The following is a 26734-nucleotide window of genomic DNA, read 5'->3' as shown; positions in this document are numbered from 1 at the left end:
TTCCGCTGAAAAGCCTTGAATAGGCTGTTGGTGCAAGTGCTGCTAGCGAGCATCAATGAAAACCAGCGTGTGCCACACGAGGGTGTGGGTGGCCAGCTCCATGCCCAGCCACATTTGTCCCTCCAATGCTGATGTTTGCATACCACATCAGGTACTCATTTAAGGCTGAGTTGACCTAGAGGCGACCACACAAACATGCATGAACAGGCAGACTTGTGCACACGCACACACACGTGGACACAGACAGGCACATAGAGGTAGGCAAACTTCAGAACACACGGATGGGCATGGATGGGCATTTGTGCTCTTAACAGTCAGGCAATGGCACAAATACACAGGCATGCGTGCATTCACACAGACATGCATGGGCTTACAAAGTCAGAGAAGGACATACGCAGGCACACGTGGGCATTCAACTTGCATGGACATGCAGGCCTGTATGGGCAGACAGGCCTGGGCAGACATCAGTGAAGGCATTGGGTACAGACGACAACAAACACAAAGCTCCCCTGTAAAGCCTACACAGGCAATTGGGCAAATGCGGCTCGCGATCACCTATTAGGGTCTGCATGGCACATGATGGGGTGTAGCTAGTACCACGGTTGATCGCCTTTGTCTCCGCAAATCTCGATGCTCATAAACTGCTCCAGGCACTCATCTGAGGCTGTGTCAACCTAGGGAAGGCCCAGGATCGGTTCTGATATAATTCGCCACTGATGTTAGCCATGGGCGGGAATCGAACTCGATGAGCTGGGTTTGTATTGCGGTGCACAAACCATGAAGCCACCACTCCCCAAGCAGACGACCAACAACAATAGTCGCCATTCGCCAATAGGTGGTGGTGACGTCACCACGGCGCTTGTGCCAGGCCAGGTGCACTCCTAGGCCATATGAAGTGTCGAAGGCTCGCTGACAGGAGCTTATGGGACAAACCCAGATGCCATGGGTTGATGACTGAGATGACTGGCAGATGCACCAACTGTTCCCTACTGTGCAAATTTTATGTATTTTAGCCACCCGACGCTCTGCTCGTTGTTTTGAGAATCTCTCCTCTGTTCTCCGCTGTTGTTGGAGGGCAACTGCCTCCAACTGGCCAGTAGCGTCCTTCACGTGCCGTCTTCATCGAGGCTGATCTTGACACTATTGCTACCAGTCTTCGACAAGTCCACTGAGCTCCACATACATCTGTACCGCATCAGCCCATCTCTTCTCCAGCCTGTGCCGTGCCAGTTTAACCCCCTAGATCTGGCCAAACAGAAGCTGCTTGGACAAGCAGGATACTTGACCCAGCCAATGCAGCCTTGCCTGCCAGAGGAGCTCCCTCTTTTCAAGGATTTATGATCTCCTCACACAATACAGCCTGGTTAAACCCAGGATGGATCGTAGGCAGGCCAGCCTAAATGTTTCAAACCAGCTCAGATGTTCCATTAGAGGGTTCCCCATTTCGCAAGCAAACAGTAGGGAAGGCAAGACTGTGGCCGAGAAGACCCAGACCAGGTAGCTTCCACACAACGTTTTGCGCCTGCCAAAATAATAATTCCGTTTGGCTGATTCGGAATGAGACCTCTCCTACCAAACTGGAATTGGGCCATAAGCACACTGCCCATGTACAGAAACGTCTCCATTCTCTCCACGACTGCCCCATCACTCACTGGGAAGTTGAAGGGGTGGAGTATTGGATGACACAAAATACTCAGGCAGGTGCTTAGTTTTAGTGGGGCTGATGGTAAAGCACCACCTCTACTTAGTGGCATACTTCAGACTCAGCAGCAAAACCTGCAACTCCTTCTCAGTGAGCAGCACCCACCAGATAATCAGTGTCCATAACATGGTTGACCAATAGGGAGCTAGGCCTTGACCGCACCCAGGCATCGATCAGCTTCCCATTGTATCTGTACCAGTCATGAAAAGCTTGTCGAAGAAATGTTAAATAATGTGGGAGCCAGAGGACATCCCTGTCGCACCCAACATGAACAGGGAGTGGCTCTGACTTCTGGCCACGCAACTTCACCCAGGTCTGCCCACCATCATAAAGGTCCTTAATGATTGTGAACATAGTCAGGGACCCTAAAAGCACGAAAAACCACCCAGAGCCCTGGCCTTCTTAAAAGGGGGACCACCTCCGATTACCACGGTTGGCTACGTACGTTGCGAAAGAAGTTTAACATACATACACCTGGGCATCCTTCCAATCCTGCGGAACCTATCCTGTGGTTCAAACAGTTGTGATTATGTCATATAGGGCAGTCTGCACAAATACGCCACCCTTCCTCAGCAGTTCACTTGGGAGATCATCTCTGCCCGGCGATTTTCCTGGTCTCAGACTCCGGATCGCCCCTCTTACTTCCTTAACAGATGGCACCTCAGCCAGCCACTCACAGGGGTGGCGACTTCTGCCAATATCTGAAACATGGCGGCCCCAGCAATGAAGATTGTCCCCACCTGACCCCATGATGTTATCTGGGCTGAGGTAATTCCCCTCACCAAGACCTCAGAGAAATGGTCTGCAAACCTGCAAGCCTGTTCCTGGGGGTCGACCAGACATGCAAACACACACAGGCACTCGCAGACACACACAAACTTGCACGCAAGTGTACCCATGGACACGCATGGACATGCACAAACACGCATCTTACTACACCCATGCGCACATCTACATGTGCAATGTGTGCGTGTACATGCATGGAGGAGTGTCGTGGTGAGTGCACTGCACTACAAACCTGGCGAACTGATTTAGCTTCCCACCCATGGTCAACATCAGTAAGAAATATCTGAACCCACCCTGGAATTGCTCTAGGTCAGGTGTGGTCCTGGACATACCACCAGCTAGAGCGCCGTGCCGGCCTTCAACTGTGCTCACTAACTAAAACTCGCCAAAACAGCCTACGTGGCTACTCGGGGAATCTTTGTCCTTGTCCGTGCCTACGAGCGCTCTCACCGGCGGGTGAAGTGGCGAGCGTGAGACGGGGGGCGTCCGAGGGGAGGGGCTCCCCGTCAAGCTGCCAGGAGAGGGTGGGTGCGGGGTTCCCGCGTGCCGTGCACACCAATGAGAACGCTTCGCCCGGACTCACCACACGCTCCCTGAATGACGCCACGATCTTCGGAGTCCCGTCTGGATAGAGCGAGAAACGCAGAGAGGCAGTCAGTCGACACAATGCCTGATCAACAAATACGAAGGAGACATCACAGCGATACACTCCGCTACTTCTAACGCGATTATCTGCCTTGACCACCTGAATGTCAAATTGTAGTTGTCGCTCTGCATCTACATCAGCGGCCATATTGAAGAAGCCGTCATAGGCAGGGGAGAAAAGGAGAGTCTTGAGTCTGGACTTGTACGGACACGGGACGGAACACAGAGATCCACAGACACAGGCTCAGAGAGCACCTGCGGTGGCGCGAGCTGCACTGGTGTTGCGTGTGTCGCACCTTCGAGTGCGAGTAGGGCGTAGTCCTGCTGCGAGTCGTGTGGCGTCACGGCGAAGCACTGGTACGCGCCGGCGTGCGCGCGCGTCACACTTGTCAGCACCAGCGTCTGGTTGTGGCTCCCCTGCAGGTGGTATGCACGCACAGGCTCGCAGTCATGTGGGTACGCATGCACGCGCGCACAACAAGGTAAGGCACACATGGGGAAGATCGTAGGCCAGCAGAATAGGCCCTGGGACTTCCCTGGCTCGCTGTCCTTCTAAGGACCGACCAGGGCAAGCCAGCGGCGCGGCCCTGAGAGCCCAGAGCCGATGCTCTTGTAAGAGCCGGTCTGGTTGGCTAAGGGTGCCGAGATCCGAGCTTGACCAGGGCCGGGTGAGCTAGCCTCCCCTAACTCTCTAGTGGAGGACTCGGGAGCAGACTAGCCGGGATTAGCGATAGTGGTGTCTCCCTGTTAGACGGGTGAAGGGGCCGCTATCCCTTCAAGAGTTGTCTATTTCCCCCGGTGTGTAATAAATAAGTGTGCCTCCGACTACGTCGTCTACGTCTCCTTGAACTCACTACACACACAGCACGCGGATACGCATGCACGTGTACGCACACCGATACGCAAGCACGCACGCACAAACGCGGGTACACATGCACACACATGTGTACACACACGGGCACGTATTGGCTGGTTTACTAAGTCACTGTTTTGCCAATACTGACTGACTGGATGAGCTAATTAGGCGAGTATCTGGCTTACCGATTGACCAACTAACCAGATAACTGGCTGATATACTGACTGTTTGGTGAATGTCTGGCTGTCTGGTGGACTGACCAATTAGTCGGGTGTCTGCACGAGAGGCCGGAGTCAGACCGTTACCTGCACGCGAGCTCCTCCACCCTCCCGCAGGCGCTCCCCGTTGTGGTACCAGGTGATGCGGAACTCGGGCTCCCAGCCCGGATAACGCGGGGAGGACGAGTCCGACGCGGCGTATATGTCTACCACAGACAGACAGCGGCACGGCACACAACACTCACTCACCACAACACTCATCACAACACTCGCATTAAACACTCAGAACGCCATTCACCATATCTACACCAGAGAGCGGCACGGCTGGATGTTAAGGTAGGCGATTGTGGTGGGAGTTGGGTGACAGGGTGGGTGAGTGTTGGGGGAGTTGGATGACAGGGTGGGTGAGTGTTGGGGGAGTTGGGTGACAAGGTGGGTGAGTGTTGGGGGAGTTGGGTGACAGGGTGGGTGAGTGTTGGGGGAGTTGGGTGACAAGGTGGGTGAGTGTTGGGGGAGTTGGGTGACAGGGTGGGTGAGTGTTGGGGGAGTTGGGTGACAGGGTGGGTGAGTGTTGGGGGAGTTGGGTGACAGGATGGGTGAGTGTTGGGGATTGAGTCTTCGGGTAGGTGATTGTTGGGGGAGTTGAATGTTCCGGTAGGTGGGTATGAGGCTCGGTGATTTTTGGAGGAGTTGGGGGGCCCACCTCCAGAGCGAGCCCCCCCCGGCCGCACGCGGTAGGAGCCCATGCCGAGCGCGGGGTCCGGCGAGAAGCGGACGCCGCCGCCCGACACAGTGCAGGTGAGCACCACGGAGCTGCCCGCGCTCGTGCGCACGTTCCGTGGAGACAGCGACACGCGCAGCGGCTCTACGTGGGGCGACGCACGCATGCACACACGCACAGATACCAGACACATGCACGTGTATCAGACACATACACATGCATCGTACACACACACACGTACTCACAGATACCAGACACATGCACGTGTATCAGATACATACACATGTATCGTACACACACACGTACTCACAGATACCATGTACATTTGTATACTATACATACATTTGTATCAGATGCACACACGTACAGATCCCCTGTATAGCCTTTAACAGATTGGTGGGGCAAGTGCTGTTAGCGAGCACCTATGAAGGCCGGCACGGCACACGAGGGGGTGGGTGGCCAGCACCATGCCCAGCCGCCTTTGTTTCCCTAGTTGCGATGTTTACACACCGCACAAGGTGCTCATTTGAGGATGAGTCGACCTAAGGGAGACCCATTACCAGTTCAGATAACCATCACTGGTGTTGGCAGCCGTGAGCGGGAATTGAACTCGGGTCGTCGGGTTCGTAGTGCGCTAACTGCTACACTACCACTTCCCAGAAACACGTATACACATACAGACGCTAGACATATTTTTGTGGGTACTAAATGTATGTGCAGAGAGTTCACACAACCCTCCAGTTGGAGACTGACACCCTTCTGGGGCCGATATAAATAGTGCTACTTTGTGGGAAATCTCCTATGGATAAACTGGCTTCCATCAGGGGAATATAGAATATTCACCCTGGGTGTATAGCCAACCAATAGAGGTGAATGCAGTCACATGCGAATGTATGCATGGAGATACTTTAACATATTATTTAATTATAACAGAACAACATTTAGGGAACAAAGTTGTTTTCAAAGAGTTTCTGGCAGTGAGTGCACGGCACTTTGGAGGGGCGGGCGAGGGGGAATTGGGTGGGGAGGGGGGCGGGGTGTGCTCCGGACTCACCGGTGACGGTGAGCCTGCCGGACGTGTGAGCGGCGCCCAGCTCATTCCACACCTCGCACGCATACGTGCCCGAGTCCCCCGGATGGGCGTTGTCGATCCGCAGCGCGGCCTGGTCCATGCGGTAGCGGCCCTGACGATGGAACCAAAGAGGAGACAATGCGACCGTCGGCACCGCCGCCCCCGCCACCACCACCAGCAGCTTCTACACCGTCAACATCAACATTGTCATCGACGACACTGGAAGCAACACCATCAACTTCACCATCATCATCAACAACAACACCACCACTATCATCATCATCTTCAACATCTTCAACACCACCGCCAACAGTTATTGCCATGAAGACCGCTGCTTCCACGAATACAAATACCACCATGAACAAAGATCCCGGTGTAGTCAACATAGAAAAAACCTGAATAATTACAAAGACTTTCTTTCAGGATGGTTCTACAATGCTAAGCTTGCCCAATTCACTTTGAGTGAGAGATTTCCACATGGAAGGAAACCCGTATACTCAGAGAAAACCCACCAAGCATACGAAGGAAAAACACTCAAAGGGCTGCAGAAATGGATGAATAAACCCACCAGCTGCGTCATTATATCCTGGCAACCTTGCTACCCGGCGATATTAGTAGTTTCACAAAATCTACGCGATCCATTAACCTCCGATGCATTTGGGGCGTGCATTTTTCGATCTCGGAGGTAAAGCCACCAAATTTCTGGGAGACACGACCGAGACATGGCGAGTTGGCATCCCCTCTCTCTGTCACCCCCTCTCTCTCTCTCTCACTTATAAATCGAGATATATTTCCAACGTAAATAGTTCTGGTTGTTTATCAGCCATATATATAAAACATTTCCCTGCCTTTGTTATACAATGCAACCGCTGTAAACCCTCCCTTCCCATATAACTTGCTTGCTGCCGTATCAGCCATTATGGGCAGAATAATCTGACTGAGCACGAGGCCAGTAAATATTAAACTTGGGACGTAATCTATGAATTTCACAACAACTGCTTTTAGACACCCGGGAGAGAGAGCCTTTCTGAGATCGTGCTGGCCGAACCATGCCGTTTGGTGGCTTTGCCCTGGGCAAGAGCGACTGCCCCACCTGTGTTTGCATGACGGCCTTGCCATCGCGCACCCAACGGTGTGTGGGCGGCGGGTGTGCCACGGCGCGACACGCCAGTTCCACCGACTGACCCGCCCACACCTGCGTGTGTCCCGGCATGGAGTCCAGGATGACGGGCGAGGCTCGTGCTGGCTCTGCACATTGACACGCACGGCACACACACACACACATACACCGCAAACGCATGCGCAGGCACACACGCACACACGTACGAACGGGCACACATTATACAAAGATCCCCCATGTAGCCTTAACAGACTGTTGGGGAAAGTGCTGGTAGCGAGCCCCTATGAAGGCCGGCACGGCACACGAGGGGGTCAGTGGCCAGCAACACACCTGACCACCTTTTTGTCCCCAGTGATGATGATTTTATACACCGCACCAAGTTCTTATTTGAGGCTGAGGCGACCTACGGGAAGCCCAGGACTGGTTCAGAAAATGACCACTGATGTTGGCCGTGAGTGGGAATTGAAATCTGGTCATCGGGTTGGTAGTGCAGCGCGCTAACCTCTAAATTACCGCTCCCCACACATACTCTATATACATATACACATACTCACTTGTGCAAGCACACTTGTGCAAACGCAATTATATTAACAAGCCCACACATGCACACAACGACAAAGTATAGGCTTCAGTTGGGGCAAATGCTGTATGAGACTCGAGTATGCTATATGCATACTCGCGAATATGCTCACAAATAGACGTAAGGACATACTATACAATATTCACATACGTGTAGATAATGTGCGTATAGTACCCAGTACGCGCGTACAGAACCCGTAAGCCACACTCGTTTACACACTCACAAGGACCGACATTCACATACATTAAAACGCTCTCTCAATAACCCAGTTGAAGACCCATGCTCACTCAACTGGTGTTGGCCGTGAGTGGGAATCGAACTCGGGTGGCCGGGTTCATAGCACAGCGCGCTAACCACTTCACTATCGCTCCCCATACTCTCCCCACAACACACACGCCAACCTGCACCCACATACAACGCTGTCAAGTTCCAGTTTTCCAATCGATATATTTGTTTCGAACAAGCACCATTTATTTCAAGCAAAAAGTTCTTTGGGGAAAAAATGATAGCACAAATGAAAACGAATGCGTCTCTTGCTGAAGATCCGCAGCTCAATCTCGCCTGATCAACTTAACAACAATGCCTAACTCAGAGCACACACAATCATCAGCAACCGAAAAGAGAAACATTTCCGTTTTGGAAAATGCATCTTGACTTATTCCAATGAAAACAATCAAATCTACTCCTTATTGATGGAAACCTCGTGACACGCACGCAGACACACACACGCTTATTTCTCCCACAGAGTCTTAGAAGTCAGATTAACATCTTGACTAAAACACATCGCCTTGGCAATTTACCCAGTGTTGTCAAAAGAGGCATTGCGGTGTTTTTGGCAAAAATCAAATGAAGATAATCGTTCAGCCACACATTCATCTAGTCCTCGGTGTCTGATTTGTGTAACGATAGTAACTGCATTTCTACAACTTTTTGTAAAAAAATACAAATTGACAGAAATAAGCAGAAACGTGGCCATTGTCTCCCTCATAGTCACCCTGTTAATATTTAACCTTCTCTCGAGGTTCAGTGGTGGATCGGTGGTTAAAGTAGCATGCTATGAACCCGGCAACCCAGGTTCTAATTTCCAGCCACAGCTAACATCGGTGAAGAGTTATTTCTGAACCGGTCCACACTGACCAGTGTGATAAAATATGGTCAAATCAACCGGCCTGACTGGATGGTGTGGGAAGGCCTTCATCCAGCAGTGGATTAAAAAAATGGCCGTACATTACATTCAATCCCGTGACGTATTCCTCTGTCGATCTAACTCACCAACCTATTCTCTCCTCTTTCATTCTCTCACTGTAGCTCTTCCTCCCGCTCTTTCACACTCTTTCCCCTGGAACTTGATCCGCCTCTTGTTCACTCAACCTCTCAGATGTGTTCTCTCTTCCTTTGATCAGCTCTCGTCCGCTCCCCCTTCATTTACTTATTTACGTGTGTCCTTTCCCCCACATTGATTCCACCTGCACTATCAGCGTCGCGTTACGAGACGAAGAATCCGGGAGGATCTCCCGCAGAGCAGTTGCAACCCTTTCACGTTAGAGAACAACGCACGGACATCGATACTGTCCAACTACTTCTCAGGCTTTCGCGACCAATATTATCCAAAATAATAAAAAATTGTAGTTAGATCATGTAAATATAAATGTGTCGTTGAAACCGCCACCACCCGACACATCCAATTAGTGAGGTTTCTCACGAAAACAAAACGAGCCAATTTGTTACTCCACACACAACGGCTCAGCCCTCGTAATCTCAAAGCCACCAGATTCACCACCTTCAATCTCCCTTTCTCACGGTCTCTCTCCATATCTCTCCTTCTTGTTTACTCAGTTCTCTACTGTCCTGACTTTCCCTCGCTCTACCGCCCGCACTCTTCATCTCACAACCCCAGGGGGTTTGGGAGCCTCGTAAATCTCTGTGTGATCCACCAACCCTTGTCTCCAAAGGGAGAACACAGGCACCCCTGAGCAGACTATCCCCGGCCGTGTGTGCGTGTTTTCCCCGCAGTCGCCTGGATTCTCTCTCCGGGTCGCCCGGTTTTTCCCTCTACATTTAGAATCAACGCACATTTGGATCATTGGTCAATATAAATTTCCACGTGATAAGCGACTTCGTTAAGCTATCATTTGTGGCCAGGTCGCTTCTGAATAATAACTAATAGCTCAGTGGGCTTTACCTGGTAAACTAAAAAATTTTAGTTAGAGTTAATTTTTAATTTTTATGATTTTCTTACCTTTACTATACTTTGCACTCCTATCATTATTTGTACGTTTTGTTGTTGTAACATTCTGACCCACTCTTACTGGACATCTGTAAAAAATAACTTCATAGTTCATCGGATTTTTCCAGAATAAAGATTCTGATTCTGATTCTCTCACTCACACACTCGCTTCATGAACTCGCTCTCTTCCTTAAACTATGCCAGTCCGTACCATTGAACTATATTGATAATGTACAGTACAGCCCGGTCTCATTCTACTGCTTGGTAAATCCATCCAATATTGGCCAGTGTGCGACCTTGCATTCCACATTTCAGTATTCCTCGCACCAATTTTAACCCGCACGAGTCTTTGTTAAACCAACGGTAACTCCTTCGATAATTGTTTTTTTGCTAGACACACGTGTAGGCCCCGTACCAGCCGCCATCTCATTTAAACCGCACGTGGCACGTACACGCGTGGGTGCAGGCGAAGTGCTCGCCTGCGTACGTACACGTACGCATGCGTGTGCCAGGTGCACGTGTACCCATGACGGCGAGTCGCGCCGAGTTGCTTGTGTGCGACTCCCCGGTGTAGCGGTGCCGCGTGGCGCAGCGGTACGTGTGCGCCTCGTCCTCCTTCTGCACATCGCTGATGTGGAGCACGCCAGCGCGCGTGATCAGGAACCGTCCGTCTGCACGCACACGTACGAGCACAATAACAAAGATCCCCCCCCCCACGCCGTTTTTGTATGTGTATAATTATGTTGAATGTTGAACTTCTTTCGCACCGTACATAGCCAACCACACTAATCGGAGGCGTGGGATAAGGACAACAAACTAAAGACAAAAAGCAGTTCTAAAGAAATTAGTTTACAATATACATTTTAAAGTGCATAGTTCCAGTGGCTTCCTAATATCGGACAAGCGTTCAAGACGGCCGCAGAAGCACATCTGAAAGCGCGCGATGCAGTGACCATCTTTGTTCCATGGTGAGCCAAATGCACCTCTTGAGGCCAGAACGGCATACGTGGAATACCAAAGACAGAATTTCAGAAGTAGCACTGCCACAGGGCAGTGACACGGCCTAGCAGAAGCACGTCCACCGCTTGTTGCAAAGGTGCACGGTTCGAATCCAGTGGCCGCCCTTGTTAATACTGGGGGTGTAACAACCAAAATAATGCTATGTGCCGTCTGCTTCAAAGTGGACGTTAAAGATTCCGTCACTTGTAAAAGTAGGCCATTGTGTGCCGGTGTCATGGTCCAAATATGCAAAATTTGAAAAGTTCCCTGTAAATTACTTAATTGGAATTAATCTAAGTAGCAATCATCGCCCCCAAGTGCGAAAACTTGGCAGGACCCTCGAGTCATGAGACACAGTGAGGCTTCCCTGGGCAAACAAGCAGAATAGTAGCAATAATATCGCCGGCCTCCACCTGACATGCTTTAAGAGGCTGCATCATGCTCCAACATCCATAGAGCACTCGATCATTTCAGTCGGTTTGTTTGGTGTCTCTCGAGATCCTCATCCTTTCGAGGAGTCACACAAGCATCGGGCGCCGTCCTCATCCATGCAGGTGAGTGAGCAGTAACTCACACAGTGGCCCAATTTGAAAATTAGCAACAAAATCGATGTTCAAGCAGTGCATTGGCAGCAGTGGACAGGGAGAAAGTTTACAGTGTTTTACTGCTTTCCTCATTGACAGACACACCGCTTTGCAATGGTAAATCACATACAGGCTGAGGTTTCCCAACAATGGCACTTTGTTTGATAGCAATGTTCCTTCTATTTTGAGTGGTTTTGGCCATTACCGAAAAAAAAAACACAAAAGAACTGGACAAAAAAATATCCCAAGCAGGACCCTCCGTAAAAAGAGTCTTGAGACTCAGTGAGTCTTTCCTGGGTAAATATAAAATACAATAATGGCCTGTTGTTACTATTTAATAGCAGGAGTACGGCTCTTTTGTCAATCCACTGCTGGATGAAGGCCCACCTAGGAGGTTAATCTGAGCATACTTCACCATGTTGGTTAGGGGAGGTTGGTGAAGCCAGGGAGCATAAAAGCTTTGCCGATGAATTATGCGTAATTACGAGACTCAGATATTGAAATTAGGCCAGGGTTTGCCTGTTTCAACAAACGCTGCTGCAAAACATTGGTCCAATGCATCTGAATATTATTTTTGGCGTATAAACAGGCCAATGTGTGTTTTGTATTCAGCTTGAAATAACTATTCAAGAGGCAACAGAGTGGATCAGAGGTCAGAGCGCTGAGCTGGTACTAATTATTAGATCCTGATTTCTAATCTGGTCACTTGCCCATGATTAAACGAAATCAGGATTGTATTAAGTTCAGTGAGTTAATGGTTTCAGTCCAGTCACCAAGACCTGCTTAAAATGCCATCATTTTAAACGTGTATTTGCACTTAAAGCTGCTAAGTTCCAGCTTCGAGATTTAAAAATCTCAGTTTTATTTTCGTTCATCTAATACAGTAATGCTCTCTGTCGCAGGGCAGGTGGGAAAGTGCTGCCCCCTAGTGTGAATAAGAGGTTATTTGAAGGTATCTCACAAGCAGTTCTGTGACATCTCCTTCTGCAGGCTGTTCTCTAAGCATCTGGGGTGATTCACTGCTCTGCAAGAATTCTCATAAAAATCTTAATCTTGGGACATGACACCGATGTGCGAGCACACATAAAATGGGGGGGGGGGGGGGGAAGAACAATAATACAAAAATATATACATAAGTTCAAAGGCTGTATTTATTTACGATGGCAAAGTATTTTTTTTCAGTCAGTGCAAACTACGCACATTCTTATTTTTTCAGTCAGTGCAAACTACGCACATTCTTCCTGTGATCTTTTTTTATTTACTAGGACAAGCACATGGCACAGCCTGAACGTCTCACAGAACAGAATGGCACAAAGGCAGCAGCAGCAGCCCCTAAGCAGGGAGAGAGGAACGGGGGTTGCGGATGGACACAGGGCTTATCCCGCTCCCCCCCCACCCCGTACCCTATGGCCCGGAATGGCAAATGCCATCGTGCCCTATTAATTAAGCCCCCCACTCCCTCCACCATCACTACCACCACCGCCTACCCCCCCCCACCCTATCTCCCACAGTCTCCCCATCATCCTCCCCGTCCCGACGTGAACGGCGGCGGTGGCGGCAGGAGGGGGGGGGGGCACGACCGGGAATAGGGCTGTAATGGGTTCAGCATCGACAGCCGTCATGCGCGGTTCATCATAACGCTCCGCAAAATCTGGGTCAGCAACTGGCGAGAGGAAGAGGAGTGAAAGAGGGAAGGGCACAGCGAAACAGCGTTGTGCGTGCAGGCACGTGTACGGACACACATGTGCAATATGTATGCAAGCACATGCACACATGGGGAGATGCGCACGCACGCGCATGCATGTGCATAAGCATTTGCTTGTGGACGGACACACGTGTGCATATGCGCACCCACACACATACAAGGCCGGGGTCATTATATTCGAATGCCTGCACGTGGATTCGTGCACGCATGTGCGCACATGCATATAAATATCCTGTACATATGCACGAGCATCACTCGCTGTGCACGAGCAAATGCACGTACAAATTTTACGCGTTAAAATGTCTCCAAAAAAACACGTGGATGTACAATATGCATGCATACACGCAGGCATTTAAATTCTAATATTTGCACACACACAAAATTCTGTATGTACCTGCAAGTGCACATACATGCATATTATGTGTTTAACGGTTATACATATATACACGTAGTCATATAAAACACATGAACTCACACATGATTGCACATCCAGGCAGTGTATGCATATACGGTACAAAGACAACGATCGCGACAAAAGATTCCCCGTATAGCCTCTAAGGACTGTTGTGGCAAGTGCTATTTAGCGAGCACTTAATAAAGGCCAGGACGGCACTGTCAGAATGTGATGTGGGCAGTACTCCACTCGACCGCCTTTATCTCCCCAGCACTGGAGTGACATCTACAAGGCCACACCGCTTCTCACTGAAGGCTGAGTTGATGTAGGGGAAGCCCAGGATCGGTTCAGATATTGTTCAACCACTGATGTTAGCCATGGTCCGGTATTGAACTGCTCCCCACAAACAGTATGCATATAAAACGTAGATGTCTACACACATGCACAGCATAACAATCACGATAACCATATTACGATCCATGCACACACACACACATATGCACACATAATTTGGATACGAACATACCCATGAACACATAGACACGCATTCAAATGAGCATGTCTACGCACGCACACACTAATAGAGAAATATAACAAAAACATAGGTTCCCCCCTTTATGCCGAATAGTGTATCGGACTAGTGCTGTTAGCAAGCACATATTGCAGCTGATACAACAGTGAGGACACGTGTGAATGGGTAGCCAGAACCACGCCTGCCCAGCCACCTTTGTCTCCCCACTGCTGCCGACAACGTGATCGCATTTCAGACTGAGTCAACTTAGGTAAGGTCCAGGCCATGTAGACAAAGCTAAACTAACTTTTTCAGAAGCGACCTGGCCACAACTGATAGTTCACCGAAGTGGCTTATCACGTGAAAATGTATAGCAGCTGAATACTGTAAAAGCATGTTTCTAAAATGTAAAGGGGAAAACCGGAGGACCCGAAGAAAATTCCACACGACCAATGGGAGAACATGCAAACTCAGGCGTCAGGGTCGGGATCGAACCCACAATCTCCTGTATATCAGGCAAGGGCGTAAACATCTAGCCACCACGACGCCCCTTAACATGTTGCCAAAATGACACAAATGCACATGTGTGTGTACGTACATGAACACACAGATAAAAATCCCCCGTGTAGCCTGTAACAGACTGTCGGGGCAAGTGCTGTTAGCGAGCACCTATGAAGGCCGGCACGGCACACGCCTGGCCGCCTTTGCCTTTCCAGTGCAGATACCTAAATACCGCATCAGGTACTCATTCAAGGCTGAGTCGACCTAGGGGAGGCTTCGGACTGGTTCAAATATTCACCAGTTATTGGTCGTGAGTGAGAATCAAACTCGGATCGCCGAGTTTAGAGTGCAGTGCGCTAACCACGACACTGCCGCTCCCCACAGAGTACACGTGCACGCACACACACACACACCACATACCCTAATCCACATGAGAACATTCTGTATTATGTATGATGTACATGCAATCTCCATTCCATAAATGTGTGCATACATACATTAAAGGTCATTTATTACACATTCAGAAAACACACGGGGTGAGCACTAACAACGGAGCCTTTATCAAACATTATCTCTGGGTAAACTGAGGTGAATTCAATAGCTGATCGATGGATCGATCTATAGATTCATATTGATTCTTAAGCCCACGATACATGCATTGAATCTGGTATCCACAAAGCAACTGCTTAAAATTCACATTTGTTGGATCTAAAAGGCCCACGTGATCCCTTCAGCCACGATATTCACCGCAGTGTTAAAAAAATTAACCCATAAAAACGTTTTTCACTATAAATCCTTTATATGCGTGGCATCGGTTTTATTTTATTATTCATTTCTGTTTTTCTTGAGTAAGAGTTTCATTTTTATCACATTGGTATTTTAAATTAAATATGAAAAAAAAAATTCCTAAAAAGTGGAAAATTTTGGAAAAAACATTTCACGAAAATAAATTGTCACGCACAACGAGTCTGTGTGCAAAATGTCAGCTCGATTGGATCACGGGAAGTGGGTTAAAAAACGACCGAAAGATTTGCACGGTCGTAAGCGCGCAAGCAAGCAAGCAAGTGAACTTAATATAAAGGATTTTTAAAAAATTAACCCGTAAAAACAAAGTTTTTCACTATAAATCCTTTATATGTGTGGCGGCTAGAGTCCTCTCGTCCTCTGGCTTGAGATGGCTGCCACCTATGGGTCAGATGATTGCCTGCCACCATTAAGCAATTGGTAATTAAATATAATGTTTTTTTTTCCTAAAAAGTGGAACATTTTGGAAAAACATTTTCACGAAAATAAATTGTCACGCACAACGAGTCTGTGTGCAAAATGTCAGCTCGATTGGATCACGGGAAGTGGGTTAAAAAACGACGGAAAGATTTGCATGGTCGTAAGCGCGCAAGCAAGCAAGCAAGTGAACGTAATATAAAGGAGTTAAAAATAAGATGTGTTTTAATCGAATCGTCACCAATTGGGCGGTGGTGGCTATGCATGCCGCCTGTAATCCAACACTGTAGAAACGAGGGTTGGTGGATCACACAAACGTTGCTCAACTCCCTTCCTGTAGGCGTCCAGATGCCATAATCCTCCCGCACGTATTTAAAAAAACTAATGAATGGGTTGAAAACATCTAAATATACATGTGCCTCCGTGTGTTGAGGATTCTGTAGCGTTCTGAGATGCAGTTGGCATCGGTGACGCTACTAAATACAAAATCACTCATTTTTATTATTAATCTGGGGGGAGGTTAATCATTCGACCCCTCGTGTGAAGGCAACCTACCCCTTGATCTGTGTGTCTGTGTACAATGGGGCATGGTGGAGCAGTGGTTTGTGCGATGTTATAAACGTGGCGAGCGGTGTCAGAAACTGTCCTAGACCTCCCGTAGGTCGACTCAACTTTTAGAAGAGTATCTGGTGCGGTGCCCCAACACCAGCGCCAGGGAGACAAAGGCGGGCTGAGCATCGTGTTGGCCACACAACGCTATTGTGTTGCCATGCTGTGCTTAATCGGTGCTCGCTAACGGCATGTTTTCCCTGACGGTCAATAAAGCTAAATGAGTGATGTGTGTCTGTGCGCATGCTAAGTCCCCATTGACACGTACGGACTTGTTCCTTTATAAAAATACATCCACAGCGAATTAACAGCATCCATCACCACGGAAACACAGGCAATGCCGCTCCGCAAAACCACAATGTGTTTTCGCACAACGAGCACAAAAACAGCAGAGCAACTGTATTTAGAGCACCACGGCAATGATGGCACACCGGCACTGACAGCACAATAACCTAAAGGACAGCCCAAAAAACCACATTGATTGCACAACAGCACTGGGCACACAACAATTATACTGACCTCACAACAACCAAAAATGATAGGAAAACAACCAGACTGACTGCACAACATCCACACCGAAAACACCACAACCACACTGACCACACAATAAGCACACCGACAACACCACAACCACACTAACCACACAACAACCACAATGACCATATAACACTGATAGAACAAAACCCAGAATGGCAGCACAACAATCACACTCAGAGCAGAACAGCCACCCTGACATTGCCGCAACAAAGCTGAGCAAGAGTGACATCACAACGACAATGAACCTAAATCACAACACAACAACCATGCTGACAGTGTAATAACCACAGTAGCAGAACAACCGAACTAACAGCGAAACACCCTTACTGACGATGTAATAACCCCAATGACAGCCCAATCACAGGCAGCATAATAACCAAGCGAACAGCACGAACCATATCATATCCTTACTGTAGGCATGATTTCCAAACTGACAAACATGACCAAACTTACTGCATAACAACCACAATAATGGCCAAACAACCATACGTAACACCAGGCATATGAATAAAGATCTGAATCTTTATTTAGACTGGAGGAATCCGACAAACTACGAAGCTTTTTTTCACATATGTCCAGTAGGACACATTCATATTGACAGCCCAACGGCAGTGAAAGATAAAGATGCATCAATAAAATTACCATTCTACGAGAAGTGGCTTACGGGTTTCAGAATGACCGTGTCAGAGCCATGGAGCCAACACAGTAGAAGAGATTTAAGCCATAGGGACGAGGGTGTCTCTGTCTCACGGGGGTTTCACATGGCTGCAGCCACAGACTCAGCACCTCTGAGACGTGGGTCCGAATCTCAGTCCCCAAACATGGTACAAGAGGCCAGTTTCTCGCTTGTAGCGAGTTTGATGATTCTAGCCGAGTCAGCGGTAAGGACAACACCACCACGGCCTGCGCAAACAGTGAACTCGAGATGAAGAGATGGGAAGTCCAACTGATGCAGCTCCACCATCCCAGCCTCATACCTGTTATTGGACAGCAATGTCTAAGTGTGCATGGTGCCGGCCACCCACCCTCTAGTGTGCCGTGCCAGCCTTAATAAGTGCTCGTTGAAAGCACTTGCACCGAAAGCCTGTTAAGGTTTTAAAGGAACCTTTGTCTGTGTGAGTATGGGAGTGCACGGGTGTACATGTGGGTGTGCATTTGTGTGTGTCTTTAGGTGCGTGTAAGCGTGAATATGTGTGCATGTGTTTGTCTTGGTGTGTGTGTAGATGCAAAAGCAGTCTTGGGCCTTCCCTAGATTGACACAGCGTCAAATGAGTACCTGGTGTAATGCGTAAACATCAGCACTAGGGTGACAAAGGCGGTTGGGCGTGATATTGGTCCACCACCCCATCATGTGCCATAGGCCGGCCCTCATAGATGCTCGCTAACTGTATGTCAGAGGCTTTAAAGGGGCTCTATGTCTCTGTATGCTTGCACATGTGTTGTGTGTATGTAAATGTACACACATGTGTCTTTGTATGTATTTGTGAACGTACATGAGCATGTGTGTATTTTCGTAAGTGTCCACATTTGTACATGTATGTACGAACACACGTGTAAGTGTGTCTTTGTCTTTGCATGTGTATACATACGTGTTTAGGTGCATGTGCGTATACTCTAGCATGCGTTAGCATGGTTGGCTACATACGGTGCGAAAGAAGTTCGACATACATACGTACAAGCGTGCATGTGCGTATGTGCGTGTGTGTGTGTGTACGTCATCTACAGGTCCAAGCATAGTGAAAGCAGCGTTCAATAGAGCGGCCCTTTAAAGCTCACTCCCCGCGGATTTGACACAATCGTGCACGCGGAGGGAATGATAATGGGTTAACCCTGCGTGTGCGTGCATGCGTACGGCATATCCATATACATACCAAACAGAACGCTCGTGTCAAGTGCTTATGTACGTGTGTAGATATGTGTGTTATTGTATTGTTGTATACGTGTATGTATGCGTGTACATATACACACGTACATGTGTTTGTTGTGCATGTACACCCATGTACATGGCGATCACAATGCGTGTGGAATAACAAAGGGCTGTATGTATTCTCTATGCATAGACATACAAGTACGTGTGTGTGTGTGTACAGCAGCCACATACAGAATACATACAAAATGAAATGTTTATGCTGTTGGTTGGCATTTGGTTATGTTTGCGTGTTTGTTAAATGTTAATATGATTGTACAGTATGTGTGTCAGGATATTATGTACAGTGTGTAAGAAGTGAATCGGCTTAGTCTTGTTGGCACGTGTGTGTCATGTGAGCATCTCAGAGCAGGTTGCTTTAGACACCATCTTAAATGCATGTAAATGTACAGCACTATTGCTAATCCACTGCTGGATGAGGAGCCTCCCACACATGACCAGACTCGTCAGTGAGGGTTGCTGAAGGCAGGCAGGCAGCATAGACGTGGGAGCATAGAAGTACAGCACAAGAATTGATTTGTATGCACTTCCCTCTGCTGCTCACCACATTGACCACGGCCTATAACGAGCTGCTGTGCATGGTGGTAGCACATCAGGCACTATCCAGGCTCAACCCCACACTATCGGTGCTCACCAAGAGCAATTGCTCTTGCAGATTATACTGCCATAGCGCCACGCGCTGTAGGGCGCAGTGTCCGTATGCAAGTTGGCATCTCTCTACTTGTACGTGTTGAGCGTATGAGTGAGCGCGCGTGGGTCCCCGTACCGGGCGCTATGGGGACGGTATCGCGCTCCCACGCTGTCACCGTCACGTACGACGTCACGTAGGACGGCACCACGCAGCGGAACACGGCCGTCGATCCACGCATCGCCTTCTGGTCCTCGAGACGAACCGTGTACGGCTCCCGCAGCACTGAGACGACACGGGGACACGGGGACACGTGGGTCACGGGGACACGGGGACACGTGGGTCACGGGGACACGTGGGTCACGGGGACTCGAGATTCACGGAGACGTGGGAGTCATGGGCCAAAGGGGTCATGGGGAACGGGACGACGCACAGGAGACATGGGAGACACAGGGAGAAATGAATTGGCAAGGGAGATATGAGGACGTGAGCGATCGATATTTGTGAGGACACAGGTTTCATTGAGACGTGGGGAATGTGAGAGTCAGTGGGACGTGGGGACATAGAAGGTATTGAGCACAAGGGGAAAACAGGAGACGCAGGAGACGCAGGGAGTCATGGGCCCGCAGGGGACATGGGAGACGTGGACGTGGGGTGTCAAGAGACACGGGGAACACAGCAGTCCAAGGGAGACTGATGAAAGAGCAGAAACAGAAAACAGGAGTCACGGGAACATTGGAGTCATGGGAGAAAGTGACACCAACAAGTCGCGGAGACAAAGAGGGCATGGGAAACAATGAAACATAGGTACACAAGGGCATTAGAAGACGTAGGACACCTTGACGAGAGTAACCATGAGAACACGCGGACATGAGAGAGTGAGCTCAGAGGAGACAGGAAGAGGGACACAGAGAGGGGACTACAGGTATTGGGGATGGAGAATTGAGAACTCAACAGTGACTGCGAGGACAATAACAATGGAGGAGAAGCAGTGCCCAGGGTTGGTAGTCAAGGGCGCGGAGACGACCAGCCACAGGAAGGCAGAGCGAGCAGCTGAGCGAGGGGTCACAACCTCACCTAGATGGGCGAGCAGCGGGATTTAGGTAGATTTAGGTCGAGTTCGATCCACATTAGAATTCGATCAACATGATCCCTATATTAACATGAGCCGCGATTACTGCATTCAGATATAGCGTATCCACTTGGCTTCAAGTGATTACGAGGGCAAAAGGGAATGGAGAACACTGAATTAAACAGCCCTCCCTACATCCACTCTGCTGTGCTTATACCTCCTCTACATTCACCCCTTGCAAGCCCCAACTTAACTGCTAGCCCCAAATCTATTCTACTCACATCCCCCGCTCAAGTATATATAATGCAATACAACTGTGGATGTATATAGTGAATACATGTGATGATGTTGCACAGACTTAGTGGGCATATTTTTTTTTTACAGATGCTGTCAGTCACAGATATATAGGACAAATGAAGGTCTTGAATTTGGACTATAACAGAGGCAGGAAGTCAACAGCACAGATGGCTTGGGGAAGGAAATTCCAGACTAGTCAGGCAGCAGAGGAGAATTAGTGAGATGAGAGGAGAGAGGGAGGCAGGACCTCAAAATCTATCCTGGATTGGATTTGGAGCCAGTGTTGGCCATGAAGTATTGGGGTCACGTGATTCTATTTACAGTGACGGTTAGAAGTCTGGCAATAGAATTTTGGATCACCCAGAGTTTTTAGATGAGGGCCTTGTGGAGGCTGTAGAGAAAAGACGTGCAACAGTCCAGTTGGGATGTGAAGGCAGATGCAGGAGATGTTGCATTGAATTGAGAAGTGAGAATGACAAATCCAAGGTTTCACACATCAACCACACTCTCATCTACTCACACCCTGGACACTACTTGCATACCCACTCTGCTGTACTATCACGCTATCACCCACACTCCACTCTCACATCTCCCGGCCTGCTCTGCGGCACGGAGTTTACCGGCGGTGATGGCGAGGTCTCTGCTGCGCACGCGCCCCGCCGGGTTCTGCGCCGTGCAGTAGCAGGTGGAGCGGTGCGCACGTGCCGTGTACGCCGCCGCCGCAAATGAACTCATCATCAGCGTGCCGTTGGGGTGGACCCTGCGCAGGCCCGGCACGTCATCCAGTGCCACCGCCTTCCTATCGACACTGCTGACTCCCATCGTTCCATCCCCACCGCCTCCTGCACCGACGCCACCGCCGGCACCACCAGTGTCTTTATCTCCGTCAACATCGTCCCCATCGCTATCTCCGTCATCATCGCCATCGTCCCCATCCTCATCACCGCCGCCGCCCCCCCCGCCACCACCGCCGGACGAGCGGTACGTGAACCAGCGGCGCTCGGCGAGCGGGGCTCCGTTGGCAGGGCATGTCACGGACGCACCGGTCGCCGACGAGAACACCAGGGAGGCGGCGCGACCCGGTAGGGACCACGGGGAGGACGCCGATGGAGACGCGAGTTCATCCTCGAAGAACAACGTTGACCGGACGCTCGTGTCGGACGCTGGCGCCGATGGGAGTGGGAGGTGAGGGAATAGAGACGGGCAGGGAATGCGTCATGGGGTCGCACATGCACACGTGTGATCGCGTCAGTGCTGGTGGATACATACCTGCGGGCAGCACCCTAAAAAAGTTGTAAACTGGGAAATTTTCACACTAAATATAAATGTGAATTATGCATGACATTTTAATGAAATGAGAAATCATACGCAGAGCAATTTTGCAGAACAACTTGGGCTTGTATTGCGCGTATGTGGGAAAGGAGCAGTCACGTAACCCTTGCGGCCCATGAGGAGGAGCTCAGTAAAGTGTACCGCTAATATATAGTATGTAGTTTTCACTTTTTCTGGGATAAATATGATATATATTTTTGAAATAAATAAAGTTTTTGAAAGATTTTCATTGGGAAACTTTATCGTGTTTGTAAGATCCAGCTTTTTGTACAGTACTGTAGTCCCAGGCTTTTGTGCAGTCATTCACAGTAACATTGCATTTATGGAAATTACTCGTAACTTACATTTTAGTCACATACTGTCCAAATTGGAGAGTAAAAGCCCAAAAAAGCATGTGGAGCAACTGCTTGTAGGTATAATATCCAATATAGCATAACAGGACTGGTGATATTTGCAGGTATTAACATACCATCATCACAATCACAGAAGTGTATTTCATGACTGGGGTCACACTTAACTTTGTTTTGTATTAATAAGTGTTGTGAATTGAAAAACTCTTTGGAAAATAGATAGTCTGTATAGACATGAATATCACCTAGATTTGAAGCTTTCGTGACTGCAAGGATTCATACTCTTTGTTTTTTTCGGTAAAATCACGTAGGTAAAAAATGTAATGAAAAAAAAAACAACTCAATTAAATCACGACGTTTCGGAGGTAACAGAAGCTTCCGTCTTACCTACGTGACTTTACCGAAAAACCAAAGAATATGAATATGACCTTCAAATAAAATGTATGCAGTTGCAAACAGGATACTCATTTATGTGTTAATATTTTGCTGAATACACTCATTAAGGACACAAGCCGGGTGGCAGTGGTTATGCACGTCGCCTGTAATCCAGCACTATGGCGGCAGCAAGGGTTGGTGGATCGCACACAAACGATGTGAAACTCTCTTCCCGTGGGCGTCGATGAGCTATACCCTGGCTCACCAGGAGAAGGCAGTACACCAAGTGGCCTAATCGCCATCTGTTTCCATCTGTATGGGGATGGAGTGTTGCCTCCTCATGCGCGTGGGTTTTCTCCTGGACCTCCGGTTTTCTCCCACGTGTATAAACACTCGGTATTAATTGGCTAAAAAAACATCTTAAAATAAAAAGTCAATACTAGGCCCTCCTGAAAAAGAGTCATACAACTCAGTGTGGCTTTCGTGAATAAATAAGTAAAATATTCTAAAGTGACTAATCCTTCCCACATGAACGCGCATCCTCTGCTGTGATTGTTAAAATGGGTTCAATAAAAATATATATTGTAAAGTGAATACATTTTACGTTAAAATGTGAAGTGAACAGCTCCATGTTACGGATCCCATCCAATCAGATATAACCATAAATAACACATCACAGCACACAATGCAAGTAGTGGCTGCTAAAAAGAAACAATTCAGTTTTAGAAAATGGGTAAGTTGCTACATTTTTTGAGAATATTTTTTTTTTATGAAAAAGGCCGAGTTACATTTCCTTCGCTCGTAATCGAACACCCAGTTAGCGTCATGGCAACACAAATGTGTTTTTACATTTCTGCATGTGTTCCTTTATCGCATGTCTGCTTGCTCTTTTGCGCTATATTTATTTAATCGAAGATCTCCTTTGTAAATAAGTAAATAAGAATCCTCGTGTCAATGGGGACCCCATACTTGGTCATAAACAAATGTCAAATATCTAAATGTTTTTTTCTGAACTTGCATGTATGCAAACGTCTATTTGTTATCTAGATCTGTTTGTGCATGTGTAAGTTTGCTGGGTTGACAAAGGACTGTAAAGTATTACTGTTATTATTATTTTAACTGTGTGCACATGTTGACTTGCCTCTCGAAGAGGGGCTTTAATTTGGTGGCTGCCTCGTACATATGAGCCATAATAAGAGTATAACCAGTCTAGGGTTGTCTCATTGTACTTCTGCTGCTTAAATTCAATAAAAACACAATCTCAGCAATTTTAAGCTGGTGGTCATCACAAGGCTGTGTGCAGGATGTGTGCAAGGAATGGTGATGCCATCTGGACATGCAAATCATGCTGAGATTCCTGTGGTTTTGCTATTTAAGACATTTCTGCCAATATACTATCAATTGTATCCATGTGCGTGGGCATATTTGTCTACTCGTTATTGTGTGCACTCATGTCAATGTGTGTATGTCACTGTTTCTATAAACGTGTTCCTTTGTGTACACGTGCTTATACTCTTTGGTTTTTTCGGTAAAGTCACGTAGATTAAAAATTAAAATAAATTAAATCACGACGTTTCGGGCGCAACACAAGCGTCCTTCTTCAGGTGGGGACAACGTAGCGAAAGCACAAACCGCTTAAGTGTGTTAAGAGTGACTTTACCGAAAAAACCAAAGAGTATGGATCCTTGCAGTCACGAAAACTTCAAATCTAGAATACACGTGCTTACATGCATATGTCCATGTGTGGCAGTTTATATGTTCGGGCAACTACAGTTTATAACGAGAGGTGCCAAATAATCTCTTCCACAAGTTTCGTGGTAGTGACGATGAAGTCTTAGAAGCTTTGAGGAGAATATGTCTGACCAGCGCTTGGCACTGCTGCATTATTGCCAGTTCCCTTTGCATTGCAGTCATCAATGAATGCAGCAGGAAGGACTCTGCCTGAAGCTGAAAAAGTCAAGGAGGAGTTTGCTTATTTATGCCTGAAATAGGATTATTTTTCACCCATATCATTACAATTTGCAGTCGCTAAGTCTGCTGACGTCTGCATTGCTGATGGTGATTAAGTGTAGCAGACTGCAGATCAGTTTTTCTAAACTTTAATTCGTGACGCCCAAAGGTGCGCTAAGTCACGGCACACTACATGCACCCGATAGTTGGTAATCATGGAAAACTGTACCGTTAGAGGATTGCAACTTTAAATATGAAAATCATATTAAAAATATTTGTTATCTCTTTGGATTATTTGAAAAACGTGAACCTTGTATATGCTGGTAAGCGATGCAGTAACGGATAGCACGTTGCGACACGAACCTGGTGACCCAAGTTGGATTCCCGCTCATGGCCAACACCAGTGATGATTATCTGAACTGGTCATGGGCCTCCCCTAGGTTGACTCAGCCTCAAATGAGTACCCGGTGCAGTGTATATACTTCAGCACTGGGGGGACAAAGGCGGCCGGGCGTGGTGCTGGCCACCCACCCCCTCGTGTGCCGTGCTCGCTAACAGCACTTGTCCCAACAGCCTGTTGAAGGCAACAGGGGGGACCTTTGTCTTTGTTTACACACACGTGTGTGTACATCCCGTGTCGCGGTGTGGGCTGCTCTCTCACCAATGACGGCCGGCGCGAGGAGCAGAGTGCACACGAGGGGAAGCATGGCCGTCACCTGTCATTGCATGGGCCAACAAGGGCCAGAGGGGCCGGGGTGGGGGGGAGACAGGGGAGGGAGAACAAAGAGAAATTACGGAAGGAATTGTGGAAGAGTGCACATGAGTTATGAGGATGATGATGATGAAAGAGTGACGCAGTGATTCAAATAAAAACAAAACAATCTATTTGGTGATGCTTCATTGGCAGTGGAGCACACGTTTAATTAACAAACGAAAACTATCTCAACACATACGTCAATGACACTGCCTTAACATAAATAAAATATCGATAATATGCAACGTTTTGGGCAATGTCCATTCTTCACAGCATATAGCGAGGCGAGAAAGATAGAGTTGATCAGGGTAAAACTAGGTTTGTAAAGGGAATGGAGGTGAGAGAGGAGGGATTGAATGATCAGGAAGACTTTGAAGTGGAGGAATTTGAAGTGAAAAAATGCATGGAGTGAGCAACAATCACCATCTCTGAGCAGAATGTTTGCCAGCTATGAACACAAGTAGTAGCTGAATGAAGGATTCATAAGTAGTGGCTCCAGGTAGGCTTGAGTTAGCCTAATTGTCCAACAGGCCCAAGCTTGTGTAGACGTGGCCAATGAAGTTAACTTCCTTTTTCCAAGTTTACTCAGGATATACAAGTAAATGAATGGAAATCCCCAGTGCAAAGAGAATTTTAAAAGTTTCAGTATATAATTATAATTTAGAGCACAAAGTCTTTCAAAGTGTATGACCACAGGGGGATTCATGCGATAGCACACTGAAGATCTGGATGCACAAACAAGACGGGAGGAATGAGTCAGTGTCGCAGAGCACAAGAAAGTTATTTTGATTTGTTCAGCAAGTGGTACAAGCATCTTCCAAACAATTGCGGTGCTAAACGACACATGGCAAACCCATAAATGTGAGAAAGCGCCTGTGCTTACAGACTTGTGTAGCTTTGGTACACTGCATTTTTATGATTATATTGAACACTGCATTATTATGACCACATTTGTACTGGATATAGAGATGGACGTGACTACTCATCACCGCTAATGCAGGAAAGGAAACTGAGCCTCTGGTAACTACCGTCCCCGCAGATGTGTATCTAATCATAGACCA

General features: G+C 48.0%; 1 pseudogene across 1 annotated transcript in view; it reads right to left on the bottom strand.

Moving 5' to 3' along the window:
* LOC144719005 (cell adhesion molecule DSCAM-like) overlaps positions 1-25647 on the bottom strand; it is a 65390-nt pseudogene extending 39743 nt beyond the window's left edge. The window contains exons 1-10 of the transcript XR_013585515.1: positions 25581-25647; positions 21533-22075; positions 19682-19828; positions 10452-10598; positions 7094-7248; positions 5983-6112; positions 4911-5072; positions 4295-4413; positions 3430-3550; positions 2939-3112 (exon numbers count right to left, since the gene is read on the bottom strand). The product of XR_013585515.1 is annotated as a cell adhesion molecule DSCAM-like (transcript). The remainder of the gene's footprint in view (positions 1-2938; positions 3113-3429; positions 3551-4294; positions 4414-4910; positions 5073-5982; positions 6113-7093; positions 7249-10451; positions 10599-19681; positions 19829-21532; positions 22076-25580) is intronic.
* Between the last annotated feature and the right edge of the window lie 1087 nt (positions 25648-26734).

This window comes from Lampetra planeri, chromosome 5 (assembly GCF_965212315.1).
Source record: "Lampetra planeri chromosome 5, kcLamPlan1.2.h2, whole genome shotgun sequence".
In the NCBI taxonomy this organism is placed as follows: Eukaryota; Metazoa; Chordata; class Hyperoartia; order Petromyzontiformes; family Petromyzontidae; genus Lampetra; species Lampetra planeri.
This window is presented reverse-complemented; position numbering and strand designations above follow the sequence as displayed.